This window comes from Heterodontus francisci, chromosome 35 (assembly GCF_036365525.1).
Source record: "Heterodontus francisci isolate sHetFra1 chromosome 35, sHetFra1.hap1, whole genome shotgun sequence".
NCBI lineage: Eukaryota > Metazoa > Chordata > Chondrichthyes > Heterodontiformes > Heterodontidae > Heterodontus > Heterodontus francisci.
Genome location: NC_090405.1, coordinates 41,586,849 through 41,605,708, shown reverse-complemented (window position 1 = coordinate 41,605,708; position 18,860 = coordinate 41,586,849).

Sequence of the window (18,860 nt, the reverse complement as noted above, 5' to 3'; positions counted from 1 at the left end):
CATCTTCCATATCTTGGGAGCCTCCTCTTGACAAAGGCAGACATATGATGAAGTTTATAATTGCCTCCGATGTGCCAGCTCAGCCTTCGGCCAACTGAGGAAGAGAATACTTGAGGATCAGGATCTCAAAAGCGAGACTAAGATCATGGTTTACCAGATAGCAGTGATCCCTGCACTCCTATATGCTTTGGAGACTTGGACAACCTACAGCAGACACCTCAAAGCAGTGGAGAAGTACCACCAGAGGTGCCTCCGCAAGACCCTCCAAATTTGGTGGCAAGAAAAGCGGGCCAACAGCATCCTCTTCTCCCAAGCCAAGCTGCCCAGCATTGGGGCTCTAATCACCCAAAACCAGCTCCGCTGGGAAGGACATGTCGTCCTCATGCCTGACAGCAGACACCCAAAGCAGCTGTTCCACTCAGAACTTGGTCACGGCAGGAGACTCCCAGGAGGAGAGTGAAAATGCTTTAGAGATGTCCTCAAATTATCCCTGAAGAGCTCAAACATCGCCCTAGACTCATGGGAGCCCTTGCTCGTGACCGTCCTAGATGGAGAAAGCTCATTCAGGAAGGCATCTTACACCTCGAGGGACTTCATTGGGAACATGTGGAAGCAAAGTTGAGGTATCAGAGGAAGCGCACAAACCTCCAAACTACCTGACCCTTCAAGAACCACCTTCCCCTCATGTGGTAGGGTCTGCAGAACATGCATTGGACTTATCAGCCATCTCAGAATCCATCATACTGGAGTGGAAGCAAGTCATCCTCGATCCCAAGGGACTGCCGAAGAAGAAGACACAATGTATCTCAGTCCATATCTGCTTGCTCCTTTTCTTTGCCTGATTTTTATCCCCATGTGTCTTCTGTCTCTCCTCAAAACCTTTCAGTTTCAAGTGCATCAATGGGATGGATTTCATACAGTATAAAAGCAGCAAAAGGAGTTAGTGAGAACATTACATTGCATTACATAGAATGTTCTCAACAGAAAGAGGCCATTCAACCCAATCAGTCCTTACCAACATTTATGCTCCTCCCATTCATCCTCATTTAACTCTACTGGCATAATGCTCTATTCATTTCTCCCTCATTTGTTTATCCAGCTTCCCCTTAAATGCATCTATACTATTCACCTCAGTTACTCCATGTGGTAGCAAGTTCCGCAATCTCGGAATTCCCTATTGGATTTCTAGGTGACTATCTTATGTTGATGGCCTCTAGTTTTAATCATCCTCTCATGTGAAAACATTCTCTCTGTGTCTACTCTATCAAAACCTTGCATTCTTTTAAAGATCTCTATTTGGTCACCCCTCAACCTGCTGTTACCAAGAGAAAAGAGACCCAGCCGGTTCATCCTTTCCTGATAGGTATAATCTTGTAGATCTAGTATAATCCTTGTAAATCTCCATGAACATAAAAAAGCATAGGCTAAATAATGCCATTTGACCATCAAGCCTATCTATTTTGTTTTACTGTGGCTAACAATTGACCCAATTGCTATATATAGAAACACTGTAGGTGTCTTTATTAAGATTTTGAGTGGTGTCATTCACTTTTGCATTCAGTAGTCTGTAAATATCCGCCTACTCATTTTAAAATTGGAAATTCACACCCTGGTCGGAAAAGAAGCAGAAAATCCCGGCCTTCCTCTGTGTGGAATTCTGAGCAAAATTGTAAACATGTTCCTTTTGAACATTCCCCTAATTCAGTTGAGTAGAAGAAATCTTCACCAACACCTTTATGGCTTTGCTACAGACTGCAAGTAGAACTGTCTGGCTCTTCACTTTTGCAAAGAGCCTCTTTTTGGTTTACAAATATATCCCAAAATTTGTTGAGGATCTGAATCGAAATCCAAGGTGATGGATCGGTTAGATTTTTTGCAAAGTTTGTGAAGCAAATGTGTCAAGAAATTGTGACTATCTTTTTGTGATCACATGGAAGATTGTTCTGTCAATACCTTGAGCACCGGTTGATGAATTATTAGCTTTCTTGCCATGGAAATGGACCTTCAGGATTTTTAAAATTCCGTTGGGGATAAAGGCATTGCTAGCAAGGCCAGCATTAATTTATCACCCCTGCTTACCCTTGAGAAGGTGGTAGAGGGAATTCTTCTTGAACCACTGCAGTCCATGCAGTGAAGGTGCTCCCACAGTTATGTAGGGAGTTCCAGGGTTTTGGTCCAGCGACCATGAAGAAAAAATATGTCTAAGTCAGGATGGTGCTTGAAGTGGAGGGGAATTTTCAAGTGATGGGGTTCCAATGTACCTGCTGGAGGTTATGGGTTTAAGTGCAGTTGAAGAGGTTTTGGCAAGTTGCTGCAGAAAATCCTGTAGATAATACGCATCTTCTTGTGAACTGCTGCATTCAATGTGGTGAAATTCACAAAGCTGCTAGGTAGGGAGTGCCAAGATTTTGACCAGTGACAGTACTGAAGGGATAAAAGTGGCTACAAGGCTGGTATGACCCAGTTAAGAAAGATTTATTTGAATGCATAGAATGTTTTTTTGTGCAATGAGTTTTGAAACTTGACCGGGAAGACCAGTAAGAAAATGAAGCTGCAACGATGAAAGGGCAAGTCGAAGAGATTTGAATGATAAGGCAAGAAGCTGAGCTGTAACTTTAAACAGCTGGTGATACTGTACCAGGAGCCCACAAGTTGTGCGAGGATACACTTCCCACTCATTTCAGTGGGAACTGGAGCTGATTCATGCCTTGGGTTTATTGTGCCTGCTGATGCTGCTTTACAGGCACTCGAGCAGCAAACCAAGTAAAAGGATCAAAGACCAGCCAAAGCATCATTTAAAATCCGTCTTCTCTTTTTCAAGTGAATAGGTAATGAGACTGCTGTAAATTGCAGTGCACCCTGCTACTTTCTCTCACTGTGTGACAGTTCGAAAAAGCTGTCGGAAAGAACCGAAAGCTCCACTAGGTCCATTAGGCAGAGGGTTTTTTAATAGAATCATGGAATTATAGAATAGTTACAGCACAAAAGGAGGCCATTCGGCCCACGTGTCTGTGCCAGCTCTCTGCAAGAGCAATTCATTTAGCCCCGCTCCCCTGACTTTTGTTGATTAGCCACAATACAAACCACCCACAAACGCAAGCCTTTTCTTTTTTGTGGGTAGTTGGGGCAAGAGTTGATTGGACCTTTGAAGTAATTCTTCACCTCAGTAAAATGTGTTGACCATCTTTTGACCTCCACAACTGTTGGCTCATGCAGATTGATGCATTATAGATGCCCTGAGATTAGTAAACCAGGTCATCGGCAATTCAATTACTGTGTGAATTCAACTTCTGCAAATTCTCGCTAACTGGCCTATATTTTTCTTGTCAGCTTGGCTCTCTTTCATTTCTGAATTGCAACATCGTTGGATCCAGTCCCACTGCAGGACTGGGACATATAATGTAGGCTCCCATTTCAGTGCAGTGCTGACAGAATGTTGCACTATCGGACGTGTCGTCTTCTGTCTGCCGTCTGAGGTGGATGTAAAAGATCCCACTGTGCTTTTCGAAGACGAGTACAGGAGTTCTCCCCTCCATGTAGTGGTCAACATTCCTCCCCCACACAACACAGTCAAACATTGATTAACTGGTCATTTATCTCAATGATGTTTGTGGGATCTTGCTGTGCACAAATTGGTTATCAACAGTGATTACACTTCAAAAGCAATTTGCTGGCTGTGAAGTTGGAACATTTTGAAAAGCTGAAAAGGGCTATATAAATAAAGCTTTTTTTTTTACTTCCTCTTATGGAGCCATTGCGGGTAGGTAGAGTTAAGATACAGATCTAATGTTCCCATGAGTTTGAGAAGTCTGACCCAGTGCCACAAAACTACCCCTCATTCGGTATGAATTGACAATGTAAATGGGACAGGCATAAGGATGGCTGGTGTGAGAAGTAAAATAAATGCGACACTGGTGTATTAGAGAGGGTTCTTTTGAAGTTGGAGATGAGGCCCATTATTGATTCAAGTGGAGGAAACATTTCTTTGCCTCTAGCTGTGCTTTACCTGCCCTGTGAGAGCTTTATGCTGACAATGAATGCCAAAATTTGGAAGTAGCTCATTATCAATAAACACAAAAATAAATCATAGAATATAAAGAAAATAATCCAAAAGGTAATATCATTCATGACCTCAGGGCACTGAGGCAAAGGAAATCAGAGGGGAGTTGAGGAGAATGTATTTTACATAATTGACTACACCATCCTGATCTAACACCACTCCTCTATTGCTCAACTCAACAGGACTGCCCTCACCTGGTTCCACTAACCGAACCAACAGTAGCCAGAGCATTACATCATTGGCTTCTCTCCCCATCTCCTCACCTTCTCACTGAAGTCTCGCAAATGTCTACTTATGGCCCGTCTTCTTAATCCTCTACATGCTGCCCCTTGGAGATATCATCCTCATATATTTCTACAACATCTGGCTCTAGTTCTTCACAACCTCTCTCAATCCCTCCACTGCATTAGTGCTGTCATACTGCTTGTCCAACACCCAATTTTGAATGATCTGAAATTTCCACCTGTTAAATATTGGGAAGGCTGAAACCATCGTCTTTGTTCCCCCTCACCCCCCCGCCCCGCCCCGCCCCACCTCTCCAGATTCCATCAACCTCTCCCCAGCCATTGCGTCGGACTGTTCGCAACCATGACATCCTATTCAACCCAGAGCAGAGCTTCTGCCCCATATCTTCTCCGTCGCAAAGACCAACTACTTCCTCTTCTGTAACATCTCCCCCCTCTGCTCTTGCCACAGCCTACCTGCTGCTGAAACTCTCATCCCTGGCTTTGCCGCCTTCCAATTTGCTTATTCCCATGCACTGCTGTGCTGGCCTCCAATTTCACATGGTCTGTAAACTTGAGCTCATCTGAAGCTTTGCTCCCTGTATCCTATCCTGCATCAGGTGCCCCTCCAACACCCCACCATTACTCCTTTCCTCACTTACTTGTATTGGCTCCCAGTCGTCCAGGAACTTCAAGGTCTCATTCTTGTTTAAATCCACTTTATGACTTTGCGCCGCCTTATTTCTGAACCTCATACAGCGCTACGGCCTGCCAGAGCTCTCTCCTGATTTTAGCCTCGTGCATTCAGCCTCTCTTTGTACCACAATTGGCAGCCTGCCTTCAACTATCTAGGTCCCACTTTCTGGAACCCTCTCTCTAAATCCCTCTGCTTCATTGTCTCCTGTTCCTCATTCACCAAGCTCCTACTCTGTTTTGGCATCCATTTTAGTCTCATTATGCGTCTATGTAGCACATTTTCCTCCTGTTACTGCACTACATAGATGCAAGTGGTTAATTCAAAGGCTTTTTGGACTTGTGTTTTGGACAATTGTACTATTTGTGCAGTTAATAAACACATCAGTATTAATCATTTTCTGCCTCCTTATGGACCCCTCATATTTATATAAAACAGTTAGAACTGACTTAAGAACACAACTAGTGACTGATGTCAAATGAATAGATCACTCTAATTGGGATTAGTGCAGACACAGAGGAACAGTTAAAGAATATGCTGAGCAATCTTAAGAACTGTTGCAGTGCTGAAGAATTAACCGACTTGGGAATCATAAGGTAATTGTTCCTTACTCGCACACTCTGATTGTGGTAACAAAGTTTCATCCTTTTCTCACTGTCTCGAACTCACCAAGTTTCACTGACATTCTACAAGAGTCTGCTTCTGCCTATGCACTGACGTTATTGACTGCAAAGTACAAAGTATGTGGTCAACTGGTTGACGGGAACAATAGTTTCAAAGCAAGGTGGGGTTAGGCCAATTGGAATGGAGACAATACATCGAAGTAATTGTGTTCAACTTTGATTTAAGTCAAAATACACACTCACCGGTCTGTGTCCTTTGTGTTTCATTTCTCGAGTGTTGAAAGTTCTCAGATCATTGATATCTTTTGTAATTTTCTTTTGAAAGCTTTAATTATTGATTGTCTTATTCTTCCCAACATCTGCTTATGCTGTGCATCTCTCCACACAGGGCAGTTTTCAGATGAGCATCTGTCTTCATATTGTTATGTGTTTCTGATGCTAAACATGGGTCATCCTCTTGTTGCCCAATCACTGTCAGTGACTTCACATCAACAGCACTTCATTGATCTGTATTCCCTGTCTGGCTAACACAACCTCTGACTACACTGTGTGATACCAGTCAACAGCCGCTATATCCTTACTTGGTGCTAGAGAGTTCCTCTCTATTATTTATTCCTATCCTTGCTGTGATGATACTTTGAAATCGTACTCTTTGTTAAGATCATTACGTCCAGGTCTGACTGAAGTTAAGGTACTCCCTATGCGATTTCCTCTTATGCTATATGAGTTTCCATGCTCACCCTTTAACAAATAAAATTCCTACTTCAACTCTCATCCTTTAATCATTTTCCCAAAAAACAATCCCCAGAGAAGCACAAAGCAAGGACAAAGAGTCTATCAGCACTTTCTATGGCAAGTAAACAATTGCTTGTGGATGTTTATCAGTTGTGGCTCAGTTGGTAGCACTTTCACCTTTGATTCAGAAGGTTGTGGATTTAAGTCCCACTTAAAAGACTTGAGCACAAAATTTCGGCTGACATTCAAATGTGGTTCTGAGGAGGTGTTGCCTTTCAAATGTGACCTTACACCCAAGGTCTTTCCACCCAGATGAATATGATCTGTTGGAACTATGAAGAAGAACAGGGGGCTTTCCCTGATGTTTTGCCGATTTATCACTGAAAAAACAGATGATCTGGTCATTTATCTCATTACTGTTTGTCGGACCTTGCAGTGTGCAAAGTTAGCTGCTGTTGTTTAACAGTGACTTCACATCAACAGCACTTCATTGACTGTAAAGCATTTTGCTCATGAGGTTGTGAAACATGCTATAAATACAAGTCTTTCTTTCTCTGAAGTCGTAAAACATGTTGCTCCCCATCCTTGGCATTTTTTTTTAATGTTGGAGAAAGTGTTTGAAATTATTGAAACATCTCATAAATATTTACAATAATTAACAGATGTTATGAGGTTCATTTAAACCAGTACAGATTCTTCAGAATGAAGCTTAATGCTTAAGGATTTGGGCACCTAATAGAGGCTTGTACTGCAGTTTGTTTGCCATAAGCAGATTGAATTTCATCAGTGCTCACTCTACGTGAGGAAATAGCTTGATTTTTGTTCTCCTTGGAGTCATGAAGCTGCAACCTCTTGCAGCTAACCCAGTCATGAGATTTAATGGAGAATTCCTCATTCAAATAATTGGGATTGTATATCAGTCACTTTGTTCAAGAACAGTTGTACTTAGAAATGAGTAAGAGGTTCTGTAGCATTCAAGGGTGCAGTTATTGTCAGCAGGCCTCCTACTGAAAGCCATCTTCCTGGAGATAAGAATGCAAGTGTGAAAATAGCTCTATGAATATTGCTTTCAAAACTTAGTTGATGTGTTTACCCCAAGCGAGCAAGTTTCATTATAAAGAGGCAATGCACTGATTCTTAACACACAATCATTTCAGGACAGTTTTTGAAATGTTTTAACTGCATGGTCTTCACAGAAAAGATTGAATTGTTTAAACTCCTGAAGAAGTACAAAAATAGAATGTGTGAAAATGAGGGACTTCAGTTCTGAGGGGAGGTTGGAAATGTTAGGACTGTTCTCCTGGGGACAGAGAAGGTTAAAATGTGACCTGATAGTGGTTTTGTCAGAGTAGTTAGAGAAAAACTTTTCCCTCTGGAGAGTGGGTCAATAACTAGAGATTTAAAATTATTGGCAGAAGATCTAGAAGGGAGATGAGGAGAAGATTTTTTACACTCAGAGACTTGTCGCAAGCTGAAATGCACTACTCAAAAAGGTGATGGAATGTGATTGCATAAGTAATTTTGAAAGGGAAACTTACAGGGTTACAGGGCAAGAAGTGATGTGGGAGTAAACGTAGCTGCTCTTATAAAACGTTGGCAGAGGTATGACAGGCTAAATGGCCTCCTTCTGTGCTGTAAGTTTCTATAATTCTGTGAAAAGATCGGATTGTTAAAACTCCTCAACAAAAAAAAGAACTTGCCAATATGTAAACAAACACAGCAGCCATTTTGCACACAGCAAGGTACTGCAAACATCAGCAAGGAGAAGGACTAGGTGGTCCGAAGTTGACAATGCCAAGTGAAGATTATTGACCAGGAGAACTCCCTGCTGCTATAGATTTCTTAATGCCAACCCAAGCAGATCTCATCTTAACATCTCATCCAAAGTAAAGCATCTGCCAAAATGTAGCACTTCTATAGTACAGTATCTAAGTCAGCTTAGATTGTGGGCTGAAGTCACTGGAATATGACCTGAAACAAAACTTGCCTTTCATGTTATTTATCAATGATTTAGACTTAAATGCATGATTAAAAAGTTTGTAGATGTTACAAAAATTGGCTGCATGGTTGATGGTGTGGAAGAAAGCTGTAGACTGCAGGAAGATATCATTGGACTGGTCAGGTGGTAAATTGAGTGCAGTCCAGAGAGGTGTGAGATAATGCATTTGGGTAAGACAAACAAGGCAAGGGAATACAATATGCAGCAAGACCTGGACAACATTCAGACTTGGGCTAATAAGTGGCAAGTTACATTCACACCACACAAGTTTCAGGCAATGACCATCAAGAGACAAGAGAGATTCCAACTATTTTCACTTGGCTTTTGTTACGACCTTCACCTGGTCTTATGGTAATAGGGTTTAATTTTAAACACACCATGTTTTGAGCTCCCCCTTGGTGAATCCTTGTTTACCGCTTTCCAATTATTAGGCAAAGAAATGAGCACAAACAGGCTTTCTTAGGTTTAAAGAAGAAAAGTGAAATTTTTTTAACTTAAACTCTAATTTGGTTACCGCCTACGGATACACGACGCGCCCATGCTAGCATGCATGCGCGATACACACATGCAGATAGGGACAGAAAAGAGCAGAAGAAAAAAATAAAGTAGAAAAGTTTGAGGCAATCTCTGAGGAGGGTTTTTTGTTACTGTGCTTCGAGCTCACGGTAGAGTCCTTGATTGAAGATATGGTCTTGCTTTTCATTGGGGCCCAGTATTCTTCTTAAACCGTGTTCACTGTAGGAGACTTTTCTCTCTTGGGGTTCATGTGTCTTCAATGGATTCCAAAACTGGTGAGAAAGAGATGGGAGCAGACAGGAGAGGATCTTTTCAATCCAGGAGTCAAGAACATTCTGCCAGTTCAAACACTGTCTCTACAACTTAAAACTCCCCAAGCTGGCCAGCAGGGTCACCTGGTTTGACCAGGTCAGTTCTGCACATTGTATGGGAGCAGGAGGATAGCTCCTTTGTTCCAACACTGTCTGCTAATATGCAAAAATGTCTTTTCAGCCAGGGGACCTGGCAACGCACTTGTAACAGGCCTTCTCTTCTTCTCAGCAACAATTTGAAATTTAATGTCCATGTGGGGAAATTAATGTGCCTCATTCGTGGCAGGTGGGGGTCTGCATGACACATTCAATGGCATTCCGCCACTGAGTCCCCCACTATCAACATTATGGGGGTTACGATTGACCAGAAACTGAACTGGACCAGCTGTATAAGTACTGTGGTTATAAGAGCAGGTCAGAGGCTGGGAATTCTGCGGCGAGTAACTCCCCAATGACTGTCTCCCCAATGCCTGTCCCACATCTGCAAGGCCCAAATCAGGAGTGTGATGGAATATTCTCCACTTGCCTGGATGGCTGCAGCTCAAACAGCACTCAAGCAGCTCGACACCATCCAGGACAAAGCAGCCAGCTTGATTGGCAGCACCTTCAACAATTACGCCCTCCACCATGTATGTACCATCTACAAGACGCACTGCAGCAACTCACCAAGGCTCCTTCAACAGCATCTTCCAAACTCGCCACCTCTACCACCTAGAAGGACAAGGGCAGTAGATGGATGGGAACACCACTACCTACAAGTTCCCCTCCAAGCCACACACCATCCTGACTTGGAATATATCACTGTTCCTTCACTGTCCCTGGGTCAGAATCCTGGAACTCCCTTCCTAACAGCACTGTGAGTGTACCTACACCACATGGACTGCAGCGGTTCAAGAAGGCGGCTCGCACAACCTTCTCAAGGATAATTAGAGATGGGCAATAAATGCTGGCCTTGGCAACAACACTCACATCCAGTGAAATAATTTTTAAAATGCTATGATACTGAGAAGTGTAGAGGAATAGAGGAAGCTCAGAGTGCATGGCCACCAATCCCTGAAAATAGCAGGACAGGTAGATAAGGTGGTTAAGAAAGTATGTAGGATGTTTCCCTTTATTGGTCAAGGCATGAAATATAAAAGCAGGGAAATTATACTGGAACTGTACAAAACACAAGTTAGGGCGCAGCTAGTGTACTGCATACAGTTTTGGTCACCACATTACAGGAAGGATGTGATCGCACTAGAGAGGGCACAGAGGAGATTTATGAGGATGGTGTCAGGAATGGAGAATTTTAGCTGTGAGGGAAGATTGGATAGGCTGAGATTATTTTCTTTGGAAAAGAGGAAGCTGAAGGGAGATTTAATTGAGGGGTATAAAATTATGAAGGGCCTAGATAGAGTGGATAGGAAGGACCTATTTCCCTTAGCAGAGAGTTCAGTAACCAGAGAGTTTGGATTTAAAGTAATTGGAAGGCGGATTAGAGGGGAATTGGGGAGAATCTTTTTTACCGAGAGGAACAAAGAACAAAAGAACAAAGAAAATTACAGCACAGGAACAGGCCCTTCGGCCCTCCAAGCCTACGCCGATCCAAATCCTCTATCTAAACCTGTCGCCTATTTTCCAAGGGTCTGTATCTCTTTACTTCCTGCCCATTCATGTATCTGTCTAGATACATCTTAAAAGACGCTATCGTGCCCGCGTCTACCACCTCCGCTGGTAATGCGTTCCATGCACCCACCACCCTCTGCGTAAAGAACTTTCCACGCATATCCCCCCTAAACTTTTCCCCTTTCACTTTGAACTCGTGTCCCCTTGTAATTGAATCCCCCACTCTGGGAAAAAGCTTCTTGCTATCCACCCTGTCTATACCTCTCATGATTTTGTACACCTCAATCAGGTCCCCCCTCAACCTCCGTCTTTCTAATGAAAATAATCCTAATCTACTCAACCTCTCTTCATAGCTAGCGCCCTCCATACCAGGCAACATCCTGGTGAACCTCCTCTGCACCCTCTCCAAAGCATCCACATCCTTTTGGTAATGTGGCGACCAGAACTGCACGCAGTATTCCAAATGTGGCCGAACCAAAGTCCTATACAACTGTAACATGACCTGCCAACCCTTGTACTCAATACCCCATCCGATGAAGGAAAGCATGCCGTATGCCTTCTTGACCACTCTATTGACCTGTGTTGCCACCTTCAGGGAACAATGGACCTGAACACCCAAATCTCTCTGTACATCAATTTTCCCCAGGACTTTTCCATTTACTGTATAGTTCACTCTTGAATTGGATCTTCCAAAATGCATCACCTCGCATTTGCCCTGATTGAACTCCATCTGCCATTTCTCTGCCCAACTCTCCAGTCTATCTATATTCTGCTGTATTCTCTGACAGTCCCCTTCACTATCTGCTACTCCACCAATCTTAGTGTCGTCTGCAAACTTGCTAATCAGACCACCTATACTTTCCTCCAAATCATTTATGTATATCACAAACAACAGTGGTCCCAGCACGGATCCCTGTGGAACACCACTGGTCACACGTCTCCATTTTGAGAAACTCCCTTCCACTGCTACTCTCTGTCTCCTGTTGCCCAGCCAGTTCTTTATCCATCTAGCTAGTACACCTTGGACCCCATGCGCCTTCACTTTCTCCATCAACCTACCATGGGGAACCTTATCAAACGCCTTACTGAAGTCCATGTATATGACATCTACAGCCCTTCCCTCATCAATCAACTTTGTCACTTCCTCAAAGAATTCTATTAAGTTGGTAAGACATGACCTTCCCTGCACAAAACCATGTTGCCTATCACTGATAAGCCCATTTTCTTCCAGATGGGAATAGATCCTATCCCTCAGTATCTTCTCCAGCAGCTTCCCTACCACTGACGTCAGGCTCACCGGTCTATAATTACCTGGATTTTCCCTGCTACCCTTCTTAAGCAAGGGGACAACATTAGCAATTCTCCAGTCCTCCGGGACCTCACCCGTGTTTAAGGATGTTGCAAAGATATCTGTTAAGGCTCCAACTATTTCCTCTCTCGCTTCCCTCAGTAACCTGGGATAGATCCCATCCGGACCTGGGGACTTGTCCACCTTAATGCCTTTTAGAATACCCAACACTTCCTCCCTCCTTATGCCGACTTGACCTAGAGTAATTAAACATCTGTCCCTAACCTCAACATCCGTCATGTCCCTCTCCTCGGTGAATACCGATGCAAAGTACTCGTTTAGAATCTCACCCATTTTCTCTGACTCCACGCATAACTTTGGATGGTGTGGAATCCGGAACTAACTGCCTGAAATTGTATTTAAAAAATACTTGGATATGTTTTTGACTAGCTGTAACCTACAGACTATGGAGCAAGAGCTGGAAATGGGATTAGGCTATAATGCTCTTTTTCGGCCAGCACAGACCCCTGGTCCAAATGATCTCCTTCTGTGCTATAAATCTTTTATGCTTCCAAATCAGAGGAAGAATGTTGCCAATTTAGCCAAACTAACACTAGCAGGAAGAGCATCACCAGGAAGAAACACATCATTGTTGATTCTGATTAGCAGAGAGCAGTTGCCATTGTGAATAATTTATACCTTGTTTCTACTTCCTACTCATTGTAAAGACATTCATCAAGTATGCATTGAGTCCTTACATTTTACACATTTTCAAAACTGGATGTGTATCTCCACTGTACGTTCCATTTACTCAATTCAATGGAAGAAAGACTTATGCAGCATCTTTCACAATCTCAGGACATTCCAATGTGCTTTAGAGTCAACGAAGAGCTTTTGAAGTGTAGTCACCGATGTAACATAGTCAAAATTACATTTGGTCGTCTTGACTCCTGCCAGTGACGTCCATTGCCTGTTGCGTGCGTGTGTGCATTAGTGAGAACATGTCTGTTGGGTGGCCTGCAAAGCAACGCTGACAAAGAAACTTGAATGGCGATACGACTTTAAAAGCCACTTCTTATACATACAGAAAACCTACTGAATCCATCTGAATACTAACTTCTAAACAATAAGCTTCATACGGTTTTCAAATGTTACAGGGTCAGTGAGTGTTACGCTCAGCACAATATTCTGGTATTTGTCACTAATATAATGCCACAAAAACAAACATATATCAGACTGTCCTAAGCCATTAACATAATTATCCACCTTCCCCAACAAGTTCCCATATGGTCATCGGTTTTGTGAAACAAATGAGGCAAGTACGTAGACCTTAAAATCTTAAACGGTTTTATTCTGTATTGGTAGGGCCAAAATGTTTGAATCCTGGAGTTGTTGTTAAACAGAGACCCCGGTGTCTGTATCCATGGTTCAAGTGGATGATTAAAATCCCATGGCGTTACTCAAGGAAGAGACAGAAGTTTTGTTAGTCTCCTGTTGAACGTACATCCCTCAACTAACTGGCGCAAACAGATTAACTGGCCTTTTTGGCTCTCATTCCTCTTTGTGTAATGTTGCCATAGCAATTTGGCTTTTGGCTACATGACAGCAGTCACTACACTTCAAAGTATATCACTGTGTGCCACTCCCAGGAGACATATTGATGTGATAAGGTGCAACATATATTTAACAATTATTAAAACTGTATAAAATAAATAACAGATATAAGGGAATTGTATAGTATCCCATTTCTCTGAGCTACTCCCAATATGTCCCTGTTTCTGGGATTTGTTTCCCATTCTGTCCCTCCTGTCTTGTTCTACCCCCATGTTTTCCATCCTCTTTCAGCTTCACATAGAATTTACAGCACGGAAACAGGCCATTCAGCCCAACTAGTCTGTGCCGTTGTTTATGCACCACATGACTCCTCTCCCACCCTCCCACATCTAACCTCATAAGTGTATCTTTCTATTCCTTTCTCCCTCATGTACTTAGCTAGTTTCTCCTCAAATGCATCCATACTGTTGTCCTCAACCACTCCATGTGGTGGCAAGTTCCACATTCCAACCACTCTCTGGTTAAAGAAGTTTCTCCTGAATTCCTTATTGGATTTATTAGAGACTATGGCTGGAATTTTATGCCCCCCAGAGCGGGAATGTGGCAGGGGAGTGGGGGGGGGGGAGTGGCAAATGGAGTGGGAAGCTTGGGGGGTCCTTCCCACCCCAGGCCAATCGAGGCCCTTAAGTGGCCTGGGGTGGGGGGCTTCATAATCAGGCACCCTGTGCCCGACGGAGGGCCACCTCCGCTGCCCCAACCACCCCCAACACTCAACAAGCCCCCCATCTCCCCAGTCGACCACCCTTGCCTTGGCGGGGCCCGACCGATCACCCCCGGTGAGGCACCAAAAACTTACCTTCGTTCCGGACGCCCCGACATCTTCTTTCTGATGGCTGTGTTGCAGTTCCAGCAATGGCCACTGCTCCTGGTGGCGCTGCTGGGACTAAGAGCTGCCGGCCCGCTGATTGGCCGGCAGCTCTGTTAAGCAGGACTTCCTGCCTCAAAGAGGTGGAAGTCCTGCCTCAGACCAGTTAAAGGCCTGTGGACTGTAAAATATGGTCCGTATCCCCAGGCCAGGTGGAGGAGGGTTCGCCGCCGACTTTTCAGTCGGTGGACAGCTCCCGTCCACCAAGGGAAAAATTCCACCCAATATTATAGTTATGACCCCTAGTTTTGGCCCTCCCCACAAGTGGAAACATCTTCTCTACTTCTACTCTATCAAACCCCTTCATAATTTCAAAGACTTTATTTGGACATCCCTCAGCCTTCTCTCCAGAGAAAAGAGCCCCAGCCTATTCATTCTTTCCTGATGGTTGTAACCTTTCAGTTCTGATATCAGACTTTGCTCACTCTCCAGGTTAAGTGACAATTATAGGAACAGCTAGGCATGTGCTGGAAAGAGCAGTGAAAGCAAATGGAGACTGAGGTATCAAACTCCCAGGTATAAGATACCTGAGGAGGTAAATTTCACCACTCCCACTACAGGATAAACTATTGAGAGGATCAGCCATCCATGATAGACCCTGCTCAAAGGGGAGAAAATTCAGATGAGTAGACAATCCTATCTGTCTGTCTACACCTCTGTACCCCAGGCATTGAAGGCGAAAAATACAAGGAGTGAAAGGAAAACCATCAAGACAATAAAACAGGAAAGCAAAGCCAGAACATTGCAGAACAAAGAAAGAGGTAAACTGACAGTCAAGACTCTGCAAAATGTTTATTTTGTGAAAAATAATTTTAAATGATTTTAATTGATTTGATGATTGAAACAGGACGCATTGTGCGACTTTGAGTTGATGTGTTTTATATTTATATCCTGATAATGGGATTTTAATCATATATCTAATTTTAATTAATATAATGAGTCTTCTGAGTGTGATTTTTAATTGGACAATTTATTTAACCATTAATATTGCTATCATTTTATTGAGAAATGATTGCTGCACAGCTCACTCTAGTGATGGAGAGGTAGAAATTAATTTAAAGTAACTGGGGATTTAACTAATCGTGCAATAATGGAGAAAACAAAATCTCACTTGAGGGGAGTTGAGGACTTTCACATTGATAGCATTACTGCTTCTTTATGAATTGGTTACATCTCACACCAGGTGTTAATGCAGTAAATAGGTGAAATATCCACTGGAATCTGAATTCTCCCCAAGGTCTTAGAATTAACAAGCCCCTTTCAGTGTTACCTAATTGAGAATGAATAAATACACACTGGTAAATGATTCAATTTATTACACATTAAGGAATGCACATTGGTAAAAGACACAAGTTATTAAACCTACAATGAAGTTAAACTCTGGGCCTTGAAATTACATTGTGATATACAGTTTATTTTCAATGGATTAATGCCTTTATTAAAATAGCAGGCAAAGGAAATTCATGCAAATAGGGCAGGCATTTGTCCACTGCCAATTCACAAGTTCATTGTGTTTCATGTATGAGATATGGGCAAGTAATGCAGATAATTGAAAGCCACCAACCGCGGATGCACTGCATTAGCTTGCCGAGGCTTCTTCAGCAGCACCTCCCAAAACTGCGACCTCACCACTTAGAAGGAAGAGGGAAAGAGGTGCAAGGGAACACCATCACCGCCATCAAGTCACACACCATCCTGAGTTGGACATATATTGCCAGTTTAGACCGTCTCTGGATCAAAATCCTGGAACTCACTAACTAACAGCACTGATGGAGTGCTTTCACCACACTGACTGTAGCAGTTCAAGAAGGTGGCTCACCACCATCTTCCCAAAGGCAACTAGAGTTGGCCAACTAATGCCAGCCTTGCCCATATCTCATATTGAACCATATATGAGGCTCAATCAATGGTCAGATAACTCACACGAAACAGTTTCCACCTGTTTAACAAATTCGGATGTGATTTGATAGTCAACAATAGAATTTGCATTTATATAATGCTTTAACGTAATAAAATGTCCCCAAAGCGTTTCACAGGAGCATTATCAAATAAAATTTGATACTGATCAACATGAGGAGATAGTAGGCAGGTGACCAAAAACTTGGTCTAAGCGGTTGGTTTTAAGGAGAGTTGTAAAGGAGGAGAGAGAGATAGAGAAGCAGAGAGGGAGGGAGTTGCAGAGTTTAGGCAGCTGAAGGCACGGCCACCAATGGTGGAGAGATGAAAATCGGGAATATGCAAGAGGCCAGAATTGGAGGAGCACAGAGATCTTGTAGGGTTGTAGGACTCCTGGATGTTATAGAGATAGGGAGGGATAAGACCTGGAAGGATTTACAGACAAGGATCAAGATTTGTAAAATCAAGGTGTTGCTGGATTGGGGGCATTCGAGCACAGGAGAAATGAGTGAACAGAGCTTGATGCACATTAGGATATGGACATCAGAACCTGCAGTAAAAGGAAGAATGAAACAACTCCCAGTTGCTAATTTGTTTGAACAACCGGCCAGCAAGTCAATGAGAAACATTAATTAAAGCTGAAAATTGCAGAGGATGCTTGATCCACCACAGCAATGGTCATATTGCAAGGATCCGAGGAAAATAAAAAAAAAATGTGCTGAAGGAGGAAGAAACCACTTTCTAAAATAGTAATGCAGATAATTGAAAGCCACCAACTGTAACTGTGTTTGCATGATTTAGTTTTGAGCTTCTCATTGTGTTTCACTTTGGGTGAAGCAGTCATGAGAATCTTAGGGCAGATTAGGTGTTTGAAAATAAACTCAGCAGAATCATATTTGCCTTGAAATTATGCTGGACGAACAGTAGTGTACAGACTTTTGACACTTTGATATGAAATTCCCTTTGAGCACTATTTTACGGCCTTAAGAAAGTTGATTACTGGACTGAGAACCCTTGAAGTGATTTATGACTTTAACCCCTCATAGGAACTAAAACAAATCAGGAGTACATCCCTATGAATCTCCTTTAATTAAGTTCAAACCAGACAAACTCTTATAGACACTTATTTGGGTCCAAAGATTGAACTAGCTTTCCCTTAAAGAAAGAAAACTAAGAGAGAATATTACCATCTTTTGGATAGCCTATTTTTAATAATTATGGCTAAGTCATAAATATCCCAGATATTATAAGGGTCTGGGAAACTCTCTTCAATATGTATCTCCCAACTTAAAGAGACACAGAGAGAGGGCTCTTGAAGTTGTATACAGAATGCTACATGAGACGATTTATTAACATTTATATATTTGTTAAAGAATTTAATATGCAATACACTTCGAAGTGGATAAGTATATCACAATATCAAATATTACTGCGAGATGTAACACATAATCTTATTTCTAACATAGAATCCAAAAGTTTAACCTTGTTAATGTTACAGCAAAATATCTTAGAATATCCATCAAAATTTAAAGTAAACTTTTACCATAAATTCCCCGAGTAAAGCAGAGGGTGAGAAGTATTGTTTGAGGAAATCAACACTTCTGATTTTCACTTCAGAACCTTTCATGTTTATACTGTTTCTAAGGTGTCATCTGACCTCTTAGCATATAGATGCTACCTTTCTTGATGTGTTTTTCTTGCTTTCAAAATCCATATTTGGTAGTATCATTAACTAACTCTCAACTTAATGTTTTACTGGAAATCCCCCGTTTTTGAAGTTGTGAGAATTTATCTGGTCAAAATGTTTATAGTTGTGTTTACTTGGCCTCTTGTTCCTGTAAGTCCATTCCACTTAATGTTTCATTATCTATAATTGCCTTTTTTATGGTACCTTACAGCAACCTTTTGAGCCAATCTGTCTGCATCAACAACCCCATAAACTAATTAAGTTAAAAGCAAAATACTGCGGATGCTGGAAATCTGAAATAAAAACAAGAAATGCTGGAACCACTCAGCAGGTCTGGCAGCATCTGTGGAAAGAGAAGCAGAGTTAACGTTTCGGGTCAGTGACCCTTCTTCGGAACTGCCGAATTAAACTAATTAAGTTTATTGCTACTTCTTACTGATGTCACACAGGATATTTCAATGCACCTATATGCTAAGAGGTCAGATGACACCTGAGAAACAGTATAAACATGAGGTTCCGAAGTGAAAATTAGAAGTGTTGAATTCCTCAAAGTGTATCTTTCAAGTCCCTGACAACATAAATTCTTTTCTAATAGAGACCTTGAAATGTTTTAACTCTATGTTCTTAAAGGGGAATGTCAGTGAGTTTTGAAAACTGACCATTTATTCAATCTTTAATTCTAAAATGTATAATATATTAACGATGCCTAAATGCTACTTAATTAAGCCTATTATACCTAT